The following is a 21,669-nucleotide window of genomic DNA, read 5'->3' on the forward strand; positions in this document are numbered from 1 at the left end:
TATTTGATTGGATATAACAACAGACCAATCGGATTAAGGATTTTGCACCAATCAGAAACCTTCTTACTACAAACAGGAAATCCATTTCAGAAAGAATGTCTCCAGTCCCAGTTTGTCAATGTGTAAAGATTCACCGGGAAATGTCACCTAGCTGTCGGTGAGAGGGATTGTGCGGCAGTCTGGGATTCCTTCAGCAACTGTGAGTGTCTTGTAATGTGTGAGAGTGTGGGATTTGCTCACAAGGCGCAATGGGGAAAGACCACTCTGATACAATGTGTGAGTGAGGGATTTACTCACTCTCTCATACAGTGTTTGAGTGTGTGATTTACACACTCTGATACAGTGTGTGAGTGAGGTATTTACTCACTCTGATAGTGTGAGAGTGTGGGATTTACTCAACTTCTGATATAGTGTGGGATTTGCTCAACTTTTGATATAGTGTGTGAGTGTGGGATTTACTCACTATCTGATACTCTGTGTGAGTGGGATTTACTCACTATATGGTACAGTGTGTGAGTGTGGGATTTACTCACTCTCTGATACAGTGTGTGAGTGTGGGATTTACTCACTATCTGATACTCTGTGTGAGTGGGATTTACTCACTATATGGTACAGTGTGTGAGTGTGGGATTTACTCACTATATGGTACAGTGTGTGAGTGTGGGATTTACTCACTCTCTGATACAGTGTGTGAGTGTGAGATTTACTCACTCTCCGATACAGTGTATGAGTGTGGGATTTACTCACTCTCCGATACAGTGTGTGAGTGTGGGATTTGATCAGTTTTTGATACAGTGTGTGAGTGTGGAATTTACTCACGCTCTGATACAGTGTGTGTGTGGGATTTACTCACTCTCAGATACAGTGCGTGAGTGTGGGATTTACTCACTCTCTGATACAGTGTGAGTGTGGGATTTGCTCACTTTCTGATACTGTGTGTGAGTGTGGAATTTACTCAGTCTCATATAAATCTGTTATCGTGTGGGGCGCAGTGGTTGCTGAGTGAGTGCTTGTTAAGGGGAGTAAATTTTTAAAAATTTACTGTTGGGGGTTTGCAGCTGAATTCGGTCGGAGTGAGGACAGAGTGACTGCTGGGTAAGGAGTAAAGATTTAAATTGTTTGTGCAGGCCCATAACAGCTGATTGCTGTTATCGTGCAGGGCGCAGTGGTTGCTGGCTAAATTTTTTATTTTTACCTGTATTGAAATTGGGCGGTTCACATCGGTACCAACGACAAAGGTAAGAGAAGGGTCGGGGATTTAAAACAGGAATTCCGGGAGCTAGGGTGGAAGCTGAGAGCCACGACAAACCATGTTGTCATCTCTGGTTTGTGCCGCTGCCACGTGCTAGCGAGTTGAGGAACAGGCAGAGAGTGCAGATAAACACGTGGCTGCAGGGATGGTGTAGGAGGGAGGGTATCAGTTACGTGGATAATTGGAGTACATTCTGGGGAAGGTGGGACCTGTACAGACAGGACAGTTTGCACCTGAACCAGAGGGGCACCAATATCCTGGGAGGGAAATTTGCTACGGCTCTTCAGGGGGGTTTAAACTAATTTGTCTGGGGGATCGGGAAACAAGCTGTAGTCCAGAAGCCAGAGTTGAGAGTAGTGAGGTACTGAGGAGGGTATCAAGGTCGCAGGCGTGTACCGGCAGACAAGAAGGTGGGTTGAAGTGAGTCTACTTCAATGCAAGGAGCATCCGGAATAAGATCGGTGAACTTGGAGCGTGGATTGGTACCTGGGACTACGATGTTGTGGGCATTACGGAGACATGGTTCGAACAGGGACAGGAATGGTTGTTGGGAGTTCCGGGGTTTAGATGTTTCAGTAAGAGCAGGGAAGGTGGTAAAAGAGGTGGAGGAGTAGCATTGTTAATCAAGGATAGTTAAACGGCTGCAGAAAGGCAGTTCGAGGGGGATCTACCTACTGAGGTAATATGGGCTGAAGTTAGAAATAGGAAAGGAGCGGTCACGTTGTTAGGAGTTTTCTATAGGCCCCCAAATAGTAATAGAGATGTGGAGGAAGAAATCGCAAAACCGATTATGGATAGGTGTGGAGGTCACAGGGTAGTTGTCATGGCTGACTTTAACTTTCCAAATATTGATTGGAACCTCTATAGGTTGGGGCAGTTTTTGTACAGTGTGTGCAGGAGAGTTTCCTGACACAATATGTGGATAGGCCGACAAAAGGTGGGGCCACATTGGATTTGGTACTGGGTAATGAACCGGGCCAAGTGTTAGATTTGTTTGTGGGAGAGCACTTTGGAGATAGTGACCACAATTCGGTGTCTTTCGCTATTGCAATGGAGAGGGATAGGGCCATACGGCAGGGCAAGGTTTATAATTGGGGGAGGGGTAATTGTGATGCGATTAGGCAAGAATTACGGAGCATAAGATGGGAACAGAAACTGTCAGGGAAAGGCACAAATGAAAAATGGAGCGTGTTCAAGGAACAAATACTGCGTGTCCTTGATAGATATGTCCCTGTCAGGCAGGGAGGAAATGGCTGTGTGAGGGAACCATGGTTCACAAAAGAGGTTGAATGGCTTGTCAAGAGGAAAAAGGAAGCGTATGTAAGGATGAGGAAACAAGGTTCAGTTGGGTCACTTGAGGGTTACAAGGTAGCAAGGAAAAACCTAAAGAAAGGGCCAAGGAGTGCTAGGAGGGTGCATGAGATGTCCTTGGCGGATCGGATCAAGGAAAACCCCAAGGCTTTTTACTCTTATGTGAGAAATAAAAGAATGACCAGGGTGAGGTTAGCGCCGGTCAAGGACAGTAGTGGGAATCTGTGCATGGAGTCAGAAGAGATAGGAGAGGCGTTGAATGAATACTTTTCTTCAGTGTTCACCAAGGAGAGGGGCCATGTTTTTGAGGATGAGAGTGTGATACAGGCGGGTAGGCTGGAGGAGGTAGATGTTCTAAGGAAGAATGTTTTAGCAATTTTGAAAAACCTTAGGGTCGACAAGTCCCTCGGGCCGGATGGGGTATATCCTAAGATACTTTGGGAGGCAAGGGATGAGATTGCAGAGCCTTTGACCTTTGGGTCCCTATTGTCCACGTTGATAGTGTCCACTGACATAGATTTTACAGTGCAGAAGGAGGCCATTCGGCCCATCGAGTTTGCACTGGCCCTTGGAAAAAGCACCCTACCAAGCCCACACCTCCACCGTCTCGCCATAACCCAGTAACCCCAATTTTGGACACTGAGGGCAATTTACCATGTCCAATCCACCTAACCTGAAAATGAAATGAAATGAAAATCATTTATTGTCACAAGTAGGCTTCAAATGAAGTTACTGTGAAAAGCCCCTAGTCGCCACATTTCGATGCCTGTTCAGGGAGGCTGGTACGGGAATTGAACCGTGCTGCTGGCCTGCCTGGGTCTGCTTTAAAAGCCTGCGATTTAGCCCTGTGCTAAACCAGCCCCTGCACATCTTTGGACTCGGGAGGAAACCGGAGCACCCGGAGGAAACCCACGCACACACGGGGAGAACGTGCCGACTCCGCACAGACAGTGACCCAAGCCGGCAATCGAACCTGGGACCCTGGAGCTGTGAAGCAATTGTGCTAACCACTATGCTACCGTGCTGCCCCTGCCCATGCCAGAGGACTGGAGAGCAGCGAATGTTGTTCCTCTGTTCAAGAAAGGGAATAGGAATGACCCTGGTAATTATAGGCCGGTTAGTCTTACTTCGGTGGTCGGTAAGGTAATGGAAAAGGTCCTGAAGGATAGGATTTATGACCATTTGGAAAGATGCAGATTAATCCGGGATAGTCAACACGGATTCGTGAAGGGTAAGTCTTGCCTCACAAATTTGATTGAATTCTTTGAGGAGGTTACTAGGTGTGTAGATGAAGGTAGAGCAGTTGATGTCGTATACATGGATTTTAGTAAGGCGTTTGATAAGGTTCCCCATGGTCGGCTCATGAAGAAAGTAAGGAGGTGTGGGAAAGAGGGAAATTTGGCCAATTGGATAAGTAACTGGCTATCACATAGAAGACGAGGGGTGGTGGATGGAAGATTTTCAGAATGGAGACCAGTTACCAGCCGTGTACCACAGAGATCAGTGCTGGGTCCTCTGCTATTTGTGATTTTTATCAATGACTTGGAGGAGGGGGCTGACGGGTGGGTCAGTCAATTTGCTGATGACACCAAGATTGGTGGAGTAGTGGATTAGGTGGAGGGCTGTTGTAGGCTGCAAAGAGAAATTGATACGATGTAGAGCTGTGCTGAAAAATGTCAGATGGAGTTTAACCCTGATAAGTGCGAGGTGATTCATTTTGAATGTGGATTACAGGGTCAACGGCAGGGTTCTGAGGGATGTGGAGGAACAGAGAAATCTTGGGGTACATGTCCATAGATCTCTGAAGGTTGCCACTCAAGTGGACAGAGCCGTGAAGAAGGCCTATAGTGTGTTAGTCGTTATTAACAGGGGGCTTGACTTTAAGAGCCGTGGGGTTATGCTGCAACTGTACAGGACCCTGATGAGACCACATTTGGAGTATTGTGTGCAGTTCTGGTCTCCTCACTACAGGAAGGGTGTGGAAGCATTGGAAAGGGTGCAAAGGAGATTGACCAGGATGATGCCTGGCTTGGAGGATAGGTCTTATGAGGAAAGGTTGAGCGAGCGAGGGCTTTTCGCTTTGGAGTGGAGGAGGATGACTGGCGACTTAATAGAGGTTTATATGATGATGAAGGGGATAGATAGAGCGGACGTTCAGAGACTATTTCCTTGGGTGGATGTAGCTGTTACAAGGGGGCATACCTATAAGGTTCAGGGTGGGAGATATAGGAGGGATGTCCGAGGTAGGTTCTTTACTCAGAGAGTGGTTAGGATGTGGAATGGACTGCCTGCTGTGATAGTGGAGTCGGACACTTCAGGAACTTACAAGCGCTTATTGGATAGGCACATGGAGCACACCAGAATGACAGGGTGTGGGATAGCTTGATTTTGGTTATCAATAAGGCTCAGCACAACATTGAGGGCCGAAGGGCCTGTTCTGTGCTGTACTGTTCTATGTTCTAAAGTGTGTGAGTGTGGGATTTGCTCCCCCTCTGACAGTGTGAGAGTGTGGGATTTTCTCACACTCTGATATAGTGTGTGAGTGTGGGATTTGCTCCCCCTCTGACAGTGTGAGAGTGTGGGATTTGCTCACACACTGATATAGTGTGTGAGTGTGGGATTTACTCACTCTCTGATACAGTGTGTGAGTGTGGAACTTACTCACTCTGTGATACAGTGTGTGTGAGTGTGGGATTTGCTCACTCTCTGATACAGTGTGTGAGTGTGGGATTTACTCACTCTCTGATACAGTGTGTGAGTGTGGGATTTACTCACTCTGATACAGTGTGTGTGTGTGGGATTTACTCACTCTCTGATACAGTGTGTGAGTGTGGGATTCACTCACTCTCTGATACAGTGTGAGTGTGGGATTCACTCACTCTCTGATACAGTGTGAGTGTGGGATTTACTCACTCTCTGATACAGTGTGTGAGTGTGGGATTTACTCACTCTCTGATACAGTGTGTGAATGTGTGATTTACTCACTCTGATACAGTGTGTGTGTGTGGGATTTACTCACTCTCTGATACAGTGTGTGAGTGTGGGATTCACTCACTCTCTGATACAGTGTGAGTGTGGGATTCACTCACTCTCTGATACAGTGTGAGTGTGGGATTTACTCACTCTCTGATACAGTGTGTGAGTGTGGGATTTACTCACTCTCTGATACAGTGTGTGAATGTGTGATTTACTCACTCTGATACAGTGTGTGAGTGTGGGATTCACTCACTCTCTGATACAGTGCGAGTGTGGGATTCACTCACTCTCTGATACAGTGTGAGTGTGGGATTTACTCACTCTCTGATACAGTGTGTGAGTGTGGGATTTACTCACTCTCTGATACATAGAACATAGAACAATACAGCGCAGTACAGGCCCTTCGGCCCATGATGTTGCACCGAAACAAAAGCCATCTAACCTATACTATGCCATTATCATCCATATGTTTATCCAATAAACTTTTAAATGCCCTCAATGTTGGCGAGTTCACTACTGTAGCAGGTAGGGCATTCCACGGCCTCACTACTCTTTGCGTAAAGAACCTACCTCTGACCTCTGTCCTATATCTATTACCCCTCAGTTTAAAGTTATGTCCCCTCGTGCCAGCCATATCCATCCGCGGGAGAAGGCTCTCACTGTCCACCTTATCCAACCCCCTGATCATTTTGTATGCCTCTATTAAGTCTCCTCTTAACCTTCTTCTCTCCAACGAAAACAACCTCAAGTCCATCAGCCTTTCCTCATAAGATTTTCCCTCCATACCAGGCAACATCCTGGTAAATCGCCTCTGCACCCGCTCCAAAGCCTCCACGTCCTTCCTATAATGCGGTGACCAGAACTGTAAGCAATACTCCAAATGCGGCCGTACCCGAGTTCTGTACAGCTGCAACATGACCTCCCGACTCCGGAACTGAATCCCTCTACCAATAAAGGCCAACACTCCATAGGCCTTCTTCACAACCCTATCAACCTGGGTGGCAACTTTCAGGGATCTATGTACATGGACACCTAGATCCCTCTGCTCATCCACACTTTCAAGAACTTTACCATTAGCCAAATATTCCGCATTCCTGTTATTCCTTCCAAAGTGAATCACCTCACACTTCTCTACATTAAACTCCATTTGCCACCTCTCAGCCCAGCTCTGCAGCTTATCTATATCCCTCTGTAACCTGCTACATCCTTCCACACGATCGACAACACCACCGACTTTAGTATCGTCTGCAAATTTACTCACCCACCCTTCTGCGCCTTCCTCTAGGTCATTGATAAAAATGACAAACAGCAACGGCCCCAGAACAGATCCTTGTGGTACTCCACTTGTGACTGTACTCCATTCTGAACATTTCCCATCAACCACCACCCTCTGTCTTCTTTCAGCGAGCCAATTTCTGATCCACATCTCTAAATCACCCTCAATCCCCAGCCTCTGTATTTTTTGCAATAGCCTACCGTGGGGAACTTTATCAAACGTTTTGCTGAAATCCATATACACCACATCAACTGCTCTACCCTCGTCTACCTGTTCAGTCACCTTCTCAAAGAACTCAATAAGGTTTGTGAGGCATGACCTACCCTTCACAAAGCCATGCTGACTATCCCTGATCATATTATTCCTATCTAGATGATTATAAATCTTTTCTCTTATAATCCCCTCCAAGACTTTACCCACTACAGACATGAGGCTCACCGGTCTATAGTTGCCGGGGTTGTCTCTGCTCCCCTTTTTGAACAAAGGGACCACATTTGCTGTCCTCCAGTCCTCTGGCACTATTCCTGTAGCCAATGATGACAAAAAAATCAAAGCCAAAGGTCCAGCAATCTCTTCCCTGGCCTCCCAGAGAATCCTAGGATAAATCCCATCAGGTCCCGGGGACTTATCTATTTTCAGCCTGTCCAGAATTGCCAACACCTCTTCCCTACGTACCTCAATGCCATCTATTCTATTAGCCTGGGGCTCAGCATTCTCCTCCACAACATTATCTTTTTCCTGAGTGAATACTGACGAAAAATATTCATTTAGTATCTCGGCTATCTCTTCAGACTCCACACACAATTTCCCATCCCTGTCCTTGACTGGTCCTACTCTTTCCCTAGTCATTTGCTTATTCCTGACATACCTATAGAAAGCATTTGGGTTTTCCTTGATCCTTCCTGCCAAATACTTCTCATGTCCCCTCCTTGCTCGTCTTAGCTCTCTCTTTAGATCCTTCCTCGCTACCTTGTAACTATCCATCGCCCCAACCGAAACTTCACACTTCATCTTCACATAGGCCTCCTTCTTCCTCTTAACAAGAGATTCCACTTCCTTGGTAAACCATGGTTCCCTCGCTCGACGCCTTCCTCCCTGTCTGACCGGTGCATACTTATCAAGAACACGCAGTCGCTGATCCTTGAACAAGCCCCACTTGTCCAGTGTGCTCAACACTTGCAGCCTACTTCTCCACCTTATCCCCCCCAAGTCACGTCTAATGGCATCATAATTGCCCTTCCCCCAGCTATAACTGTTGCCCTGCGGTGTATACTTATCCCTTTCCATCATTAACGTAAACGTCACCGAATTGTGGTCACTGTCCCCAAAGTGCTCTCCTACCTCCAAATCCAACACCTGGCCTGGTTCATTACCCAAAACCAAATCCAACGTGGCCTCGCCTCTTGTTGGCCTGTCAACATATTGTTTCAGGAAACCCTCCTGCACACACTGTACAAAAAACGACCCATCTATTGTACTCGAACTATATCTTTTCCAGTCAATATTTGGAAAGTTAAAGTCTCCCATAATAACTACCCTGTTACTTTCGCTCATATGCAGAATCATCTTCGCCATCCTTTCCTCTACATCCCTAGAACTATTAGGAGGCCTATAAAAAACTCCCAACAGGGTGACCTCTCCTTTCCTGTTTCTAACTTCAGCCCATACTACCTCGGAAGAAGAGTCCCCATTTAGCATCCTCTCCGCCACCGTAATACTGCTCTTGACTAGCAGCGCCACACCTCCCCCTCTTTTGCCTCCTTCTCTGAGCTTACTAAAACACCTAAACCCCGGAACCTGCAACATCCATTCCTGTCCCTGCTCTATGCATGTCTCCGAAATGGCCACAACATCGAAGTCCCAGGTACCAACCCATGCTGCCAGTTCCCCTACCTTGTTTCGTATACTCCTGGCATTGAAGTAGACACACTTCAAACCACCTACCTGAACACTGGCCTCCTCCTGCGACGTCAAATCTGTGCTCCTGACCTCTATACTCTCATTCTCCCTTACCCTAAAACTACAATCCAGGTTCCCATGCCCCTGCTGCATTAGTTTAAACCCCCCCAAAGAGCACTAACAAATCTCCCCCCCAGGATATTTGTGCCCCTCAGGTTCAGATGTAGACCATCCTGTCTGTAGAGGTCCCACCTTCCCCAGAAAGAGCCCCAGTTATCCAGAAGTGTGTGTGTGGGATTCACTCACTCTCTGATACAGTGTGAGTGTGGGATTCACTCACTCTCTGATACAGTGTGTGAATGTGGGATTTACTCATTCTCTGATACAGGGTGTGAGTGTGGGATTTACTCACTCTCTGATACAGTGTGTGAGTGTGGGATTTACTCACTCTCTGATACAGTGTGTGAATGTGGGATTTACTCATTCTCTGATACAGGGTGTGTGGGGATTTACTCACTCTCTGATACAGTGTGTGAGTGTGGGATTTTCTCACTCTCTGATACAGTGTGAGAGTGGGATTTACTCACTCTCTGATACAGTGTGTGAGTGGGATTTACTCACTCTCTGATACAGTGTGAGTGTGTGGGATTTACTCACTCTCTGATACAGTGTGTGAATGTGGGATTTACTCACTCTCTGATACAGTGTGTGAATGTGGGATTTACTCACTCTCTGATACAGTGTGAGAGTGTGGGATTTACTCACTCTCTGATACAGTGTGTGAGTGTGGGATTTACTCACTCTCTGATACAGTGTGAGTGTGGGATTTACTCACTCTCTGATACAGTGTGAGTGTGGGATTTACTCACTCTCTGATACAGTGTGTGAGTGTGGGATTTACTCACTCTCTGATACAGTGTGTGAGTGTGGGATTTACTCACTCTCTGATACAGTGTGTGAGTGTGGGATTTACTCACTCTCTGATACAGTGTGAGTGTGGGATTTACTCACTCTCTGATACAGTGTGTGAGTGTGTGATTTCCTCACTCTCTGATACAGTGTGAATGTGGAATTTACTCACTCTCTGATACAGTGTGTGAGTGTGTGATTTACTCACTCTCTGATACAGTGTGTGAGTGTGTGATTTACTCACTCTCTGATACAGTGTGTGAGTGTGGGATTTACTCCCTCTCTGATACAGTGTGTGAGTGTGGGATTTACTCACTCTCTGATACAGTGTGTGAGTGTGAGATTTACTCACTCTCTGATACAGTGTGTGAGTGTGGGATTTACTCACTCTCTGATACAGTGTGTGAGTGTGGGATTTACTCACTCTCTGATACAGTGTGAGTGTGAGATTCACTCACTCTCTGATACAGTGTGTGAGTGTGGGATTTACTCACTCTGATACAGTGTGTGAGTGTGGGATTTACTCACTCTCTGATACAGTGTGTGAGTATGGGATTTACTCACTCTCTGATACAGTGTGTGAGTGTGAGATTCACTCACTCTCTGATACAGTGTGTGAGTGTGGGATTTACTCACTCTGATACAGTGTGTGTGGGATTTACTCACTCTCTGATATAGTGTGTGAGTATGGGATTTACTCACTCTGATACAGTGTGTGAGTGTGGGATTTACTCTCTCTGATACAGTGAGTGTGTGTGGAATTTACTCTCTCTCTGATACATTGTGTGAGTGTGGGATTTACTCACTCTGTGATACAGTGTGTGAGTGTGGGATTTACTCACTCTCTGATACAGTGTGTGAGTGTGGGATTTACTCTCTCTGATACAGTGTGTGAGTGTGGAATTTACTCTCTCTCTGATACAATGTGTGAGTGTGGGATTTACTCTCTCTGATACAGTGTGTGAGTGTGGAATTTACTCTCTCTCTGATACATTGTGTGAGTGCGGGATTTACTCACTCTGTGATACAGTGTGAATGTGCGTATTACTCAGCTGAGGCCTAACCAATGTTTTATACAGTTCCATCATAACCTGCCTGTTCTTAAACTCTGTGCCTCGGCTAATAGAGACAAGGATAGCACAGGCCCGGGGTTTTCAAGCTCAGAGTCGTGACCTGTGGGTGGATCTCTGGCAGGTTTCAGGAGGGTGCTGGTGATGCAGATCGCGGGAGGAATGGCCAATGGTCACGTCTAGTGTTTACAAATGCCGACCGTGATGGCCGTTTGAGATTGTCGGCCATTCCGCGCATGCCTGCCTTGTCAAGTAGTGCGCAGGTCCGGAGCTCAGCAAGTTGGACTGGCTCCTCCTGATGTCAGTGCGTTGTCCCGGGCCAGTTTTTACCAGCAAACTCTGGAGTCCTCCCACCGGAAGCAGCGGCAGACTGCAGGTCACACGCCCCGTACGCTGACATCACGTGTTCTGGGCCCGAGAGAGATTCCTCCATTTTGCAGCTGCCAGCAGTGCTGGAGTGAACTCCAGGGCCTCTGGTGAACAACCCATGAAGAAGCTGAAAACAGGAACAAAGCAGCACAATGATGAGTATTTGAGGGGTGGGTTTATAAATTGTGCCACTGCAATCAGGAGTCAAATTTCATGGGTGTTACATGCAGGGAATTACTGGCAAATGAAAGTTTAAAACCCTCAAAATGTCAAAGACGTTTGAAGACTAAGCAGGGCGAGTTCGAGGACAATCCTCTGTAATTTTTTCAGTGGATGCAGTGAGATCTTAAATCACCAGCTGGAGTCATTTTCAGAAATGTAACATTGAATAACAAAGCAAGTGAGATCGTGGGGACCAAGCAGGCTCACCTGTCACATTAAAGTCAAGTGAAAATGGTGGGTCGCGAAGATCAGCCGGCGATGGTCGCAAAGGCCGCCCAGCGTGGGTCCCGAAGGATGGGAGGTTGGTAAAAATGGGACCCCGGTTAAAAAGTTTGATACACACTGCCAAAGGCTTTCTTAACCATTGTATCCAACTGTTCTATGTTAAGGTACTGGTGTACATGCACACCAAGATTCCTCCGGTCCTTCGTGCCTCCCAGCGTCCTGCCATTTATCATGTATTCTCTTGTCTTGTTTGTCCTGCCCAACTGCATCTCTTCCAGATTGAATTCCATTTGCCACTGATCAGTCCATCTGTGTCCTCCTGTATTCGGAGGCTATCCTCCTCAATATTTACCACCCCACCAAATTTCACATCATCTGCAAACTTACTGATCAACCCTCCTATATTCATATCTAAAGCATTTGTATCAACCACAAACAGCCAGGGCCTCAACACTGATCCCTGTGGGAACCCACTGGACAGTCTTCCAGTCAGAAAAACACTCCTCCACCAACTGCCTCTGCTTCCTACCACTCAGCCAATTTTGGATCCAATTTGCCAAATTTCCTTATGTCCCATAGAAACTGACCTTCGCTATCAGTCTCCCATGTGGGACCTGATGAAAAGCCTTGCTGAAGTCCAAGTAGACTACGTCAAAATGCATTTCGCTCATCTACACACCTGTTCACCTCTTTAAAAAAAATTCAATCAAGTTGGTCAGACATGTCCTCCCCTGAACAAAACCATGCTGACTGTTCCTGATTAATCCCTGCCACTACAAATGCAGATTAATTCTGTGTCTCAGAATTGCTTCCAATAGTTTACACATTAAAGGTAAAATGATAATTCGGTACAGAGTAGGGCCCATGACAGAGCACAGTGGTAACTTGTGTGTGGAACCGGAGGATGTAGGTAGGGTTTAAAATGAGTACTTTGTGTCAGTGTTCACCCGTGAGAAGGACAGTGTGGGTATAGAAATCAGGGAGAAGGACTGTCATAAAGCTAAAGAGATTAATATAGACAGAGAGGAGGTTCTGAGTGGGAGGCTTCAAAGTAGACAAAGCTCCAGGGCCAGATGAAATGTATCCCAGGCTGCTGAGTGAGGAAATAGCAGGGACACTGGCAATAATTTTCAATTCCTCTCTGGCCACAGGAGAGGCGCTGGCGGACTGGAGGATTGCCAAGGTGGTACCATTATTGAAGAAGGGAGGAAAGGATAAACCAGGAAACTACAGACCAATCAGTCTAACCTGAGTGGTTACTTGTAAAACAACTTAATTTTACCTGCAAGTATCCTTTCACGTCTCCTTTTTCCTCTCCTAATTTCCGTTTTAAGTTCCCTCTTGCACATTCTGTACACCTGTGACGCTTCTGCTGTTTTGAGCCCTCGATATCTCCCACAGGCCCCCCCCCTTTTCTACTTATCCAACGCTGTATATCCCTCAATATACATGGTTGACTGGATTTGTTGGTCTCACCCTTTTCTTGATTGGAACATGTTGGCCGTGTACTCTCCCTATTTCCTTGTTGAATGTGTCCCACTGTTCTGTCACAGATTTACCGAAAGGTGTCTGCTCCCGATCCACTCTGGCCAAATCATATCTGATCTTATTAAAATCAGCCTTCCTCCATTTGTGAACTTTGATCTGAGGTCCATCCATGTCCTTTTCCAGAACTATCTTGCACTTAATGAATTATGATCACGGTCTGCAAAATGCTCCCCCAACGATACTTCAACCACTTGTCCAGCTTTGTTACTGAAAATGAAGTCCAAGACCGCTCCTCTCTTGTCTGTCCTTCTACGTACTGGCTTAAAAAGTTCTCATGGATGCATTTTAAGATTTCCGCTCCCTCTAAACTTTCACACTATGACTACACCAGTTCATATTGGGGAAGTTGGAATCCCCCACTGATCCCACTATCACACTCCTATTACTTTGCCACTTCTCTGAAATTTGTCTACATATTTGCTCTTCTATATCTTTCGGATGGTTAGGGGACTATAGAACACTCCAGTAATGTGATTGCTCCTTTTTGGTTTTTAAGATATACCCATTTGGCTTCAGTTGAAGAGCCTTCTTAGATGCCGTCTCTCCTTACTGATGTCATTCATTCCCTGATCAAAATTGTGACACCCCCGCCCCTTTTACCTCCTGCCCGATCTATCCTGGAGATCCTATATGCCGGAATATTGAGCTCCCAATCCTTCCCCTCTCCCAACCGTGATTCAGTGACAGCAAATACATCAAACCCCAGATTCTCACTTCATCTGCCTTGTTCGTCAGACTCCCAATCTCGCTGTGATATATAATGCATACTTACAGTTTAGTGCTCAGTTAGCGGTTTGTGTATGTGTAAGTTTTATCCTCAATGTCCCTGTGATATATAATGCATATTTTACTGCTTCCTGCTCAGTTACTGGTGTGTCAGAGTGAGAGAATGTGAGTATGTGTGCGTGTGTTTTATTTTCAATGTCACTCTATGATATATAACACATATTCTACTGCTTACTGATCAGATATTGATGAGTAAGTGTGTGTTCGTGTGTGCGAGAGAGTCGGCATGAATGTGTGCGAAAGTGTGTATTACCCTCACTGTCTCTCATTGATACATAACACATATTTTACTGCTTACTTTCAGTGTGTGTGTGAGAGAGTGTGAGTGTGAGAGAGAGTGTGAGTGTGAGAGCGAACGTTTGTGTGTGTGTGTGTGTGTCAGTTTTCCCCTCATTGTCTCAGTGATATATAATGCATATATTAGTGTCTGCTGCTCATTACTGGTATGTGAGAGCATGTGTGTGAGAGAGAGAGAGACAGCGCATGTGTGTGAGAGAGCATGTGTGTGAGAATAAGCGTGCATGTGTGTGTGAAAGTGTGTATGTGTGAGAATGTGTGTGCGAGCATGTATGTGTGTTTGTGAGAGAGTGCACTTATGTGTATTTTATCCTCATTGTCTCTCTTTGATGTATGATGCATATTTTACTACTTATTACTCAGATATTGTTGTGTCAGAGAGTTTGTGAGTATCAGAAAGTGTGTGAATATGTGAGAGTCTGAGAGTGTGTGAGGGACTGTGTGCAAGAGAGTGTGTCAGTCCATGTGACAGAGTGTGTGAGTGTGAGAAATAGTCTTCAGGAGTGTGAGGGGAGAGAGTATGTGTGTGCTTTACCGTCATTGTCTCTCTGTGATATATAACATATTTTACTGCTTACTGCTCAGTTACTGAAGTGTGAGAGTGGCGAGAGTGTGTTTTACCCTCACTGTCCCTCTGCGATACAAAACGCATATTTAACTGCTTAATGCTCAGTGACTTGTGTGTGTGAGAGAGAGAGCCTGGATGTGCGTTAGAGAGCCTGGGCGTGCGTGAGAGAGCCTGAGCGTGCGTGAGAGAGCCTGGGCATGCGAGAGAGAGCCTGGGCGTGCGAGAGAGAGCCTGGGCGTGCGAGAGAGAGCCTGGGTGTGCGAGAGAGAGCCTGGGTGTGCGTGAGAGAGCCTGGGTGTGCGTGAGAGAGCCTGAGTGTGCGTGAGAGAGCCTGAGCGTGCGTGAGAGAGCCTGAGCGTGCGTAAGAGAGCCTGAGCGTGCGTGAGAGAGCCTGAGCGTGCGTGAGAGAGCCTGAGCGTGCGTGAGAGAGCCTGAGCGTGCGTGAGAGAGAGCTTGAGTGTGTGTGAGAGATAGTGTTTGTATGATCGAGTGAGAGTGTGAGGATGTGTTTTGCGTCATTGTTTCGCGGTGAGATACAACAAATATTTTACAGCTTACTGCTCAGTTAATGGTGTGTAAGTGTGTGTGTGAGTGAGAGTGTGTGTGAGACTCTCAGTGAAGTATAACACATATTTTACAGCTTACTGTTCAGTTCCTGGAGTGCGGTGTGTGAGTGAGTGTGTGATAGAGAGTGTGAGCAGAAGTGTGTGCACGTGGGTGTCAGTTTTCTCCTCACTGCCTCTGTGATATATAATGCATATATTAGTGTCTGCCATTCAGTTACAGGTATGTTTGAGAGGGTGTGAGAGAGAGAGAGAGTGGGTGCGTGAGAGAGAGAGAGAGAGGGGGAGTGGGTGCGTGAGAGGGGGAGTGGGTGCGTGAGAGGGGGAGTGGGTGCGTGAGAGGGGGAGTGGGTGCGTGAGAGGGGGAGTGGGTGCGTGAGAGGGGGAGTGGGTGCGTGAGAGGGGGAGTGGGTGCGTGAGAGGGGGAGTGGGTGCGTGAGAGGGGGAGTGGGTGCGTGAGAGGGGGAGTGGGTGCGTGAGAGGGGGAGTGGGTGCGTGAGAGGGGGAGTGGGTGCGTGAGAGGGGGAGTGGGTGCGTGAGCGAGTGAGCCTATGTGTATTTGACATTGTCACTATTTGATATATATAACATATTTTGCTGTTGCTGCTCAGTTACCGGTGTGTGTGTGTGTGTGTGTGCGCGAGAGAGTGAGAGTGTGTTTTACCATCACGGTCTCTGTGATATATGATGCATATTTTACTGCTTACTGCTCAGTTACTCTTGTGTCAAAGTGTGTGTGAATATCAGAGTATGTGTGAGTGTGTGCGAGAGAATGTGTCACTGTGTGTGCAAGAGTGTATGAGTATGAGATATAGTCTGCTTGTGAGTGTGTGTGTTTTGCCTTCATTGTCTCTGATATTTCACATATTTTACTGCTCAGTTACTGGTGTGGGAGTGCGTGTTTATCCTCACTATCTGGCTATCATATATAATATATTTTACTGCTTACTGCTCAGTTACTTAAGTGTGAGAGTGGAGAGTGTGTTTTACCCTCACTGTCCCTCTGCGATATATAACACATATTTAACTGCTTACTGCTCAGTGACTGGTGTGTGTGAGAGTCTGTGAGAGAGGGAGCAAGAGTGTGAGTGTGTGTGAGAGTTAGTGTTTGCCAGAGAAATAGAGTGTGAGTGTATGTTTTACCCTCACCTCTGAATGTGTCACTGTGTGTGTGTGAGTGTATGAGTGTGAGAAATAATCTGTGTGTGTGTCTCTGGTGTGAGTACCTTCATTGTCTCTGTTGATATATAACACATATTTTACTGCTCAGTTACTGATGTGCGAGTGTGTGTTTTACCCTCACTGTCCCTCTGTGATATATAGCGCATATTTAACTGCTTACTGCTCAGTGACGTGTGTGTGTGTGTGAGAGAGAGAGTCAGTGAGAGAGAGAGCGAGAGAGTGAGAGAGAGCGTGAGTGTGTGTGAGAGTTAGTGTTTGCCAGAGAAATAGAGTGTGAGTGTGTGTTTTACCCTCACTGTCTCTCTGCGATATATAATTCATATTTTACCGCTCAGTTACTGGTGTGTGTGAATGAGATAGTGTACGAGTGTGTGAGAGAGAGAATGCGGGAGAGAGTGAAATATATGAGTTATAAAGCAGAGAGAGACAGTGAGGGTACACACATAATCACACACTCTCTCTCTCTCACACACACACACACACACACACACACACACTCACACTCCCTCACACCAGTAACTGAGCAATAAGCAGTGGAATATTACATTATATATCACAGAGAGACAGTGAGGTTACTGCACGCACTCATGGGTCGATTGTCCCGAAAGACATGCTGCTAGGTAATTTGGACATTCTGAATTCCCCCTCCGTGTACCCAAACAGGTGCCAGAATGTGGCGACTAGGGGATTTTCACAGGTACTTCATTGCAGTGTTAATGTAAGCCTACTTGTGACAAGAAAGTTTATGATAAGATTGATTCACAGAGGTACTGGTGTGTGAGAGTGTGTTTGACCCTCCATATCTCTCTGTGATATAGGACACATATTGTACTGCTTACTGTTCATTTACTGGTGAGTGAGAGTGGGTAAGTGAGAGAGTGTGAGTATTATCCTCATTGTTTCTATGATATATAACATTTTACTGCTTACTGCTCAGTTATTGTTGTGTGTGTGTGTGTGTGTGTGTGTGTGTGTGTGTGTGTGTGTGTGTGTGTGTGTGTGTGTGTGTGTGTGTGTGTGTGTGTGTGTGTGTGTGTGTGTGTGTGTGTGTGTGTGTGTGTGTGTGTGTGTGTGTGTGTGTGTGTGTGTGTGTGTGTGTGTGTGTGTGTGAGTGAGTGAGTGAGTTTGGCTGTCAGTTTTACCCTCACTGTCTTTGATATATAACACATATGTTAGTGATTGCTGCTCTGTTACTGGGGTGTGAGTTTGTATGAGATTGTGTGTGTGTGAGCCTGTGTGTATTTTCCCCCACTGTCTCTCTTTGATATATAACACATTATTTACTCTTACAGGTGTGTGTGAGTTTTACCCTCACTATGTATCTGTGATATATAACACATATTTTACTCTTACAGGTGTGTGTGTGTTTTACCCTCACTATGTATCTGTGATATATAACACATATTTTACTCTGACAAGTGTGTGTGTGTGTTTTACCTTCACTATGTATCTGTGATATATAACACATATTTTACTCTTACAGGTGTGTGTGTGTTTTACCCTCACTATATATCTGTGATATATAACACATATTTTACTCTTACAGGTGTGTGTGTGTGTTTTACCCTCACTATGTATCTGTGATATATAACACATATTTTACTCTTACAGGTGTGTGTGAGTTTTACCCTCACTATGTATCTGTGATATATAACACATATTTTACTCTTACAGGTGTGTGTGTGTTTTACCCTCACTATTTATCTGTGATATATAACACATATTTTACTCTTACAGGTGTGTGTGTGTGTTTTACCCTCACTATGTATTTGTGATATATAACACATATTTTACTCTTACAGGTGTGTGTGTGTGTTTTACCCTCACTATGTATCTGCGATATATATCACATATTTAACTGCTTACTGCTCAGTGACTGGTATGTGTGTGAGTGAGAGTGACTGAGTGTGTGTGAGAGAGAGAGTGTGTGAGAGAGAGAAGCAGCATCTTTGTGTGAGAGAGAGCGTAAGTGTGTGTGACAGTTGTGTGTGTGTTTTGCCCTCTTTGTTTCTCTGTGATACATCACAAATATTATACAGCTTATTGCTCAGTAAATAGCGTGTGTGTGCGTGAGATAGTATGTGTGAGAGGGAGTGAGATAATGTGCGAGATAGTGAGCATAAATGAGAGTGAGAGTGAGATGGTGTGTGTGTGAGAGGGAGTGAGTGTGTGAGAGGGAGTGAGTGTGTGTGAGAGGGAGTGAGTGTGTGTGAGAGGGAGTGAGTATGTGTGAGTGTGTGAGTGAGATAGTGTGCAAGAGAGAGTGTGTGTGTGAGAGGGAGTGAGTGAGAGTGTGTGAGTGAGATAGTGACTGTGAGCGAAAGTGTGTGAGTGAGATAGTGAGTGTCAGTCCGAGTGTGTGTGAGGGAGTGAGTGTGAGCGAGAGTGTGTGAGTGAGAGGGAAGGAGTGTGACAGAGCGTGTGAGTGAGATAAGTGAGTGTGAGTGAAAGTGTGCGAGTAAGATAGTGAGTGTTAGTGACAGTGTGTGTGAGGGAGTGAGTGTGAGTGAGAGTGTGTGAGTGTGAGAGAGTGTGTGTGAGGTAGTGTATGTGTGAGGGAGTGAGAGTGTGTGTGAGGGAGAGTCTGTATGTGTGAGGGATAGTGAGTGTTTGTGTATGTGCGTGAGAGAGCAACAGGGTGAAAAGTGGATGTGCTGCTGATGGGCAGCAGGGTAGCACAGTGGTAAGCACTGCTGCCTGACAGCTTCAGAGACCTGGGTTCGATTCCGACTTCGGGCGACTGTGTGGAGTTTGTACATTCTTCCGTGTCTGTTTGGGTTTCCTCCGGTTTCCTCCCACAGTCCAAAGATATGCAAGTTATGGGGTTTGGATATGCTAAACTGACCCTCGGTGGGGTTACAAGGAGAGGGTGGGAGATTGGTCTTAGCGTGGCGTGCTCATTCAGAGGGTCAATGCAGACACGATGGGTTGAATGGTCTCCTTCTGCACTGTAGGGTTTCTATGAGAGAGAGAGTGTTTGTGAGTGTGTGTGACTGTGTCTGAGAGTGTGTGCAAGAGACAGAGTGGGTGTGTGTGTGTTACCCTCACTGTTTCTCTCTGATATGTAACAAATATTTTACTGCCCAGTAAGCAGTAAAATGTGAGACAGTGTGTGAGAGACAGCGCGAGTGTGTGATTTACCCTCACTGTCTCTCTATGGTGTATAACACATATTGTACAGCTTACTGCTCAGTTACTGCTGTGTGACTGTCTGAGTGAGCGCGTGTGAGTGAGAGAGTGAATGCATATTTTACCCTCACTGTATCTCTGTGGTATATATCGCATACTTTATTGCTTACTGCTCAGTGACTGGTGTGTTGGCGAGAGAGTGTGTATGTGAGAGAGAGTGTGAGTGCATGTTTTACCCTCACTGTATCTCTGTGATATATGTCACATATTTAATTGCTTCCTGCTCAGTGACTGGTGTGTGAGAGAGAGAGAGAGTGAGTGAGTGTGTGTGTATTAACCTCACTGTCTCTCTGTGATATATAATTAATATTTTATTGATTACTACTATGTTCTGGATTTGTGAGTGTCTGTGGGAGAGACAGTGCATGGGTGTGTGTGTGAGAGAGAGAGAGTGTATGAGAGAAAGAGTGTGAGTGAGTGTGTATAAACCTCACTGTTACTCTGTGCTCTATATAACATATTTTACTGCTGAATGCTCAGTGATTGGTGTGTGTGTGTTTCACCCTCAGACTCTGCGATATATAATGCTTATGTAGTGCTTACTGCTAAGTTACTTGTGAGTGAACATGTGCATAAGAAAATATGAGTGTGTGTTTTACCCTCACTGTCTCTCTGTAATAGATAATGCATATTTTACTGCTTACTGTGGGAGAATGTGTGAGTGTGTTTTACCCTCACTGTCTGTGTATGATCTATGGCATATTTTACTGCTTTCTGCTCAGTTGTTGGTGTCTGAATGTGTGTGAGAGTGTGTGTTTTCCACTGTAGCTGTCTGTCTCTGTTATGGGTCATGTGTTAGTGAAAAATCAATTTGATTCTATAACTCTCTGCCTCTGTTCTGTGTGCTTGCATTTGTAGCTGTCTATCTCTGTTAGAGGATTCTGGGTTTAATCTCTATCTGTCCACCTCTCTGATGAGCATGATTTTATTGTGTTTTCTGTTCTTGTCAATATCTGTTCTGAGTTAATGGTGAACTTTTGGTTCAATATTGATCTTCCATTATTACTTTTAGTGATAATATTGATATAACAAATGATCTGTATCCACGTCTCATGAAAATGACACTGTACCGTTATATCGGAGATCGTTCGAGATAAACCAGGGACTGGTTTAGCACAGTGGGCTAAACAACTGGCTTGTAATGCAGAAGAAGGCCAGCAGCGCGGGTTCAATCCCGTAACTGCCACCCCGAACAGGTGCCAGAATGTGGCGACTAGGGGCTTTTCACAGTAACTTCATTGAAGCTTACTTGTGACAAGAAGCGATTATTATTATGTATTTTGCACTAAGGTGCAAAAAAAGTGCAAATGGATTACATCCACATTGATTGCTGAATCTATACCTAATTAATACTATACTGGTTACTTTACAGATGAAAAGCTGTTATCAGAACAAGTTGATCCAACGTTCCATGATATGGAGGGAGGGAGGACGAATTGTGGAAAATTATCCCACCTGCCCTCTCGTGTATCACTGTTGGATTGGACATGTTTATCTGGGACTTGAGGTCAATGTGAGTGTGACTGCTTCTGTTCTCTGTGATGGTGGAGTTGATGTTGTGTCTGTGTCTCTGCAATGTTGGATTAATATTGTACTTACTGTCAGTTAGAAGGAGATGGCGGCACATGAGGAATCATCATCTTGTTCTTGGAACTCATTTCTTCATCTGTTGAACTAGGGGGAAGAAAGCATATCTCTTGTAAATCAGGGTCAGATGAGGCCAATGATAGATCAGTCTATTCTTTCAACTGATAATCACAGAATTTATAGTGCAAAAGGAGGCCATTCGGTCCATCGAGCCCATCTTTGTAAAGAGCGTTCCACGCCTCCACCCTTACCCAGTAACCCCACCTAACCATGTGAAATGAAAAGAAAATCGCTTATTGTCACAAATTGGCTTTAAATGAAGTTACTGTGAAAAGCCCCTAGTCGCCACATTCCAGCGCCTGTTCGGGGAGGCTGGTACGGGAACTGAACCGTGCTGCTGGCCTGCACTTGGTCTGCTTTAAAAGCCAGCGATTTAGCCC

General features: G+C 45.6%; 1 protein-coding gene and 1 long non-coding RNA gene across 2 annotated transcripts in view; one reads left to right on the forward strand and one right to left on the reverse strand.

Annotated features, from left to right (window-relative positions):
* LOC140400056 (histone H2B-like) overlaps positions 1–21,669 on the reverse strand; it is a 71,527-nt gene that overhangs the window by 1,306 nt on the left and 48,552 nt on the right. Inside the window, exon 2 of the mRNA XM_072489537.1 lies at positions 21,242–21,316. The gene's annotated coding sequence lies outside the window, so the exon portion shown is untranslated. The remainder of the gene's footprint in view (positions 1–21,241; positions 21,317–21,669) is intronic.
* Positions 97–21,286, forward strand: LOC140400057 (uncharacterized). Its single transcript, XR_011938018.1, has 2 exons — positions 97–199; positions 21,015–21,286. It is a non-coding gene; the product is annotated as an uncharacterized lncRNA (long non-coding RNA).

Source organism: Scyliorhinus torazame, chromosome 24 (assembly GCF_047496885.1).
Source record: "Scyliorhinus torazame isolate Kashiwa2021f chromosome 24, sScyTor2.1, whole genome shotgun sequence".
In the NCBI taxonomy this organism is placed as follows: domain Eukaryota; kingdom Metazoa; phylum Chordata; class Chondrichthyes; order Carcharhiniformes; family Scyliorhinidae; genus Scyliorhinus; species Scyliorhinus torazame.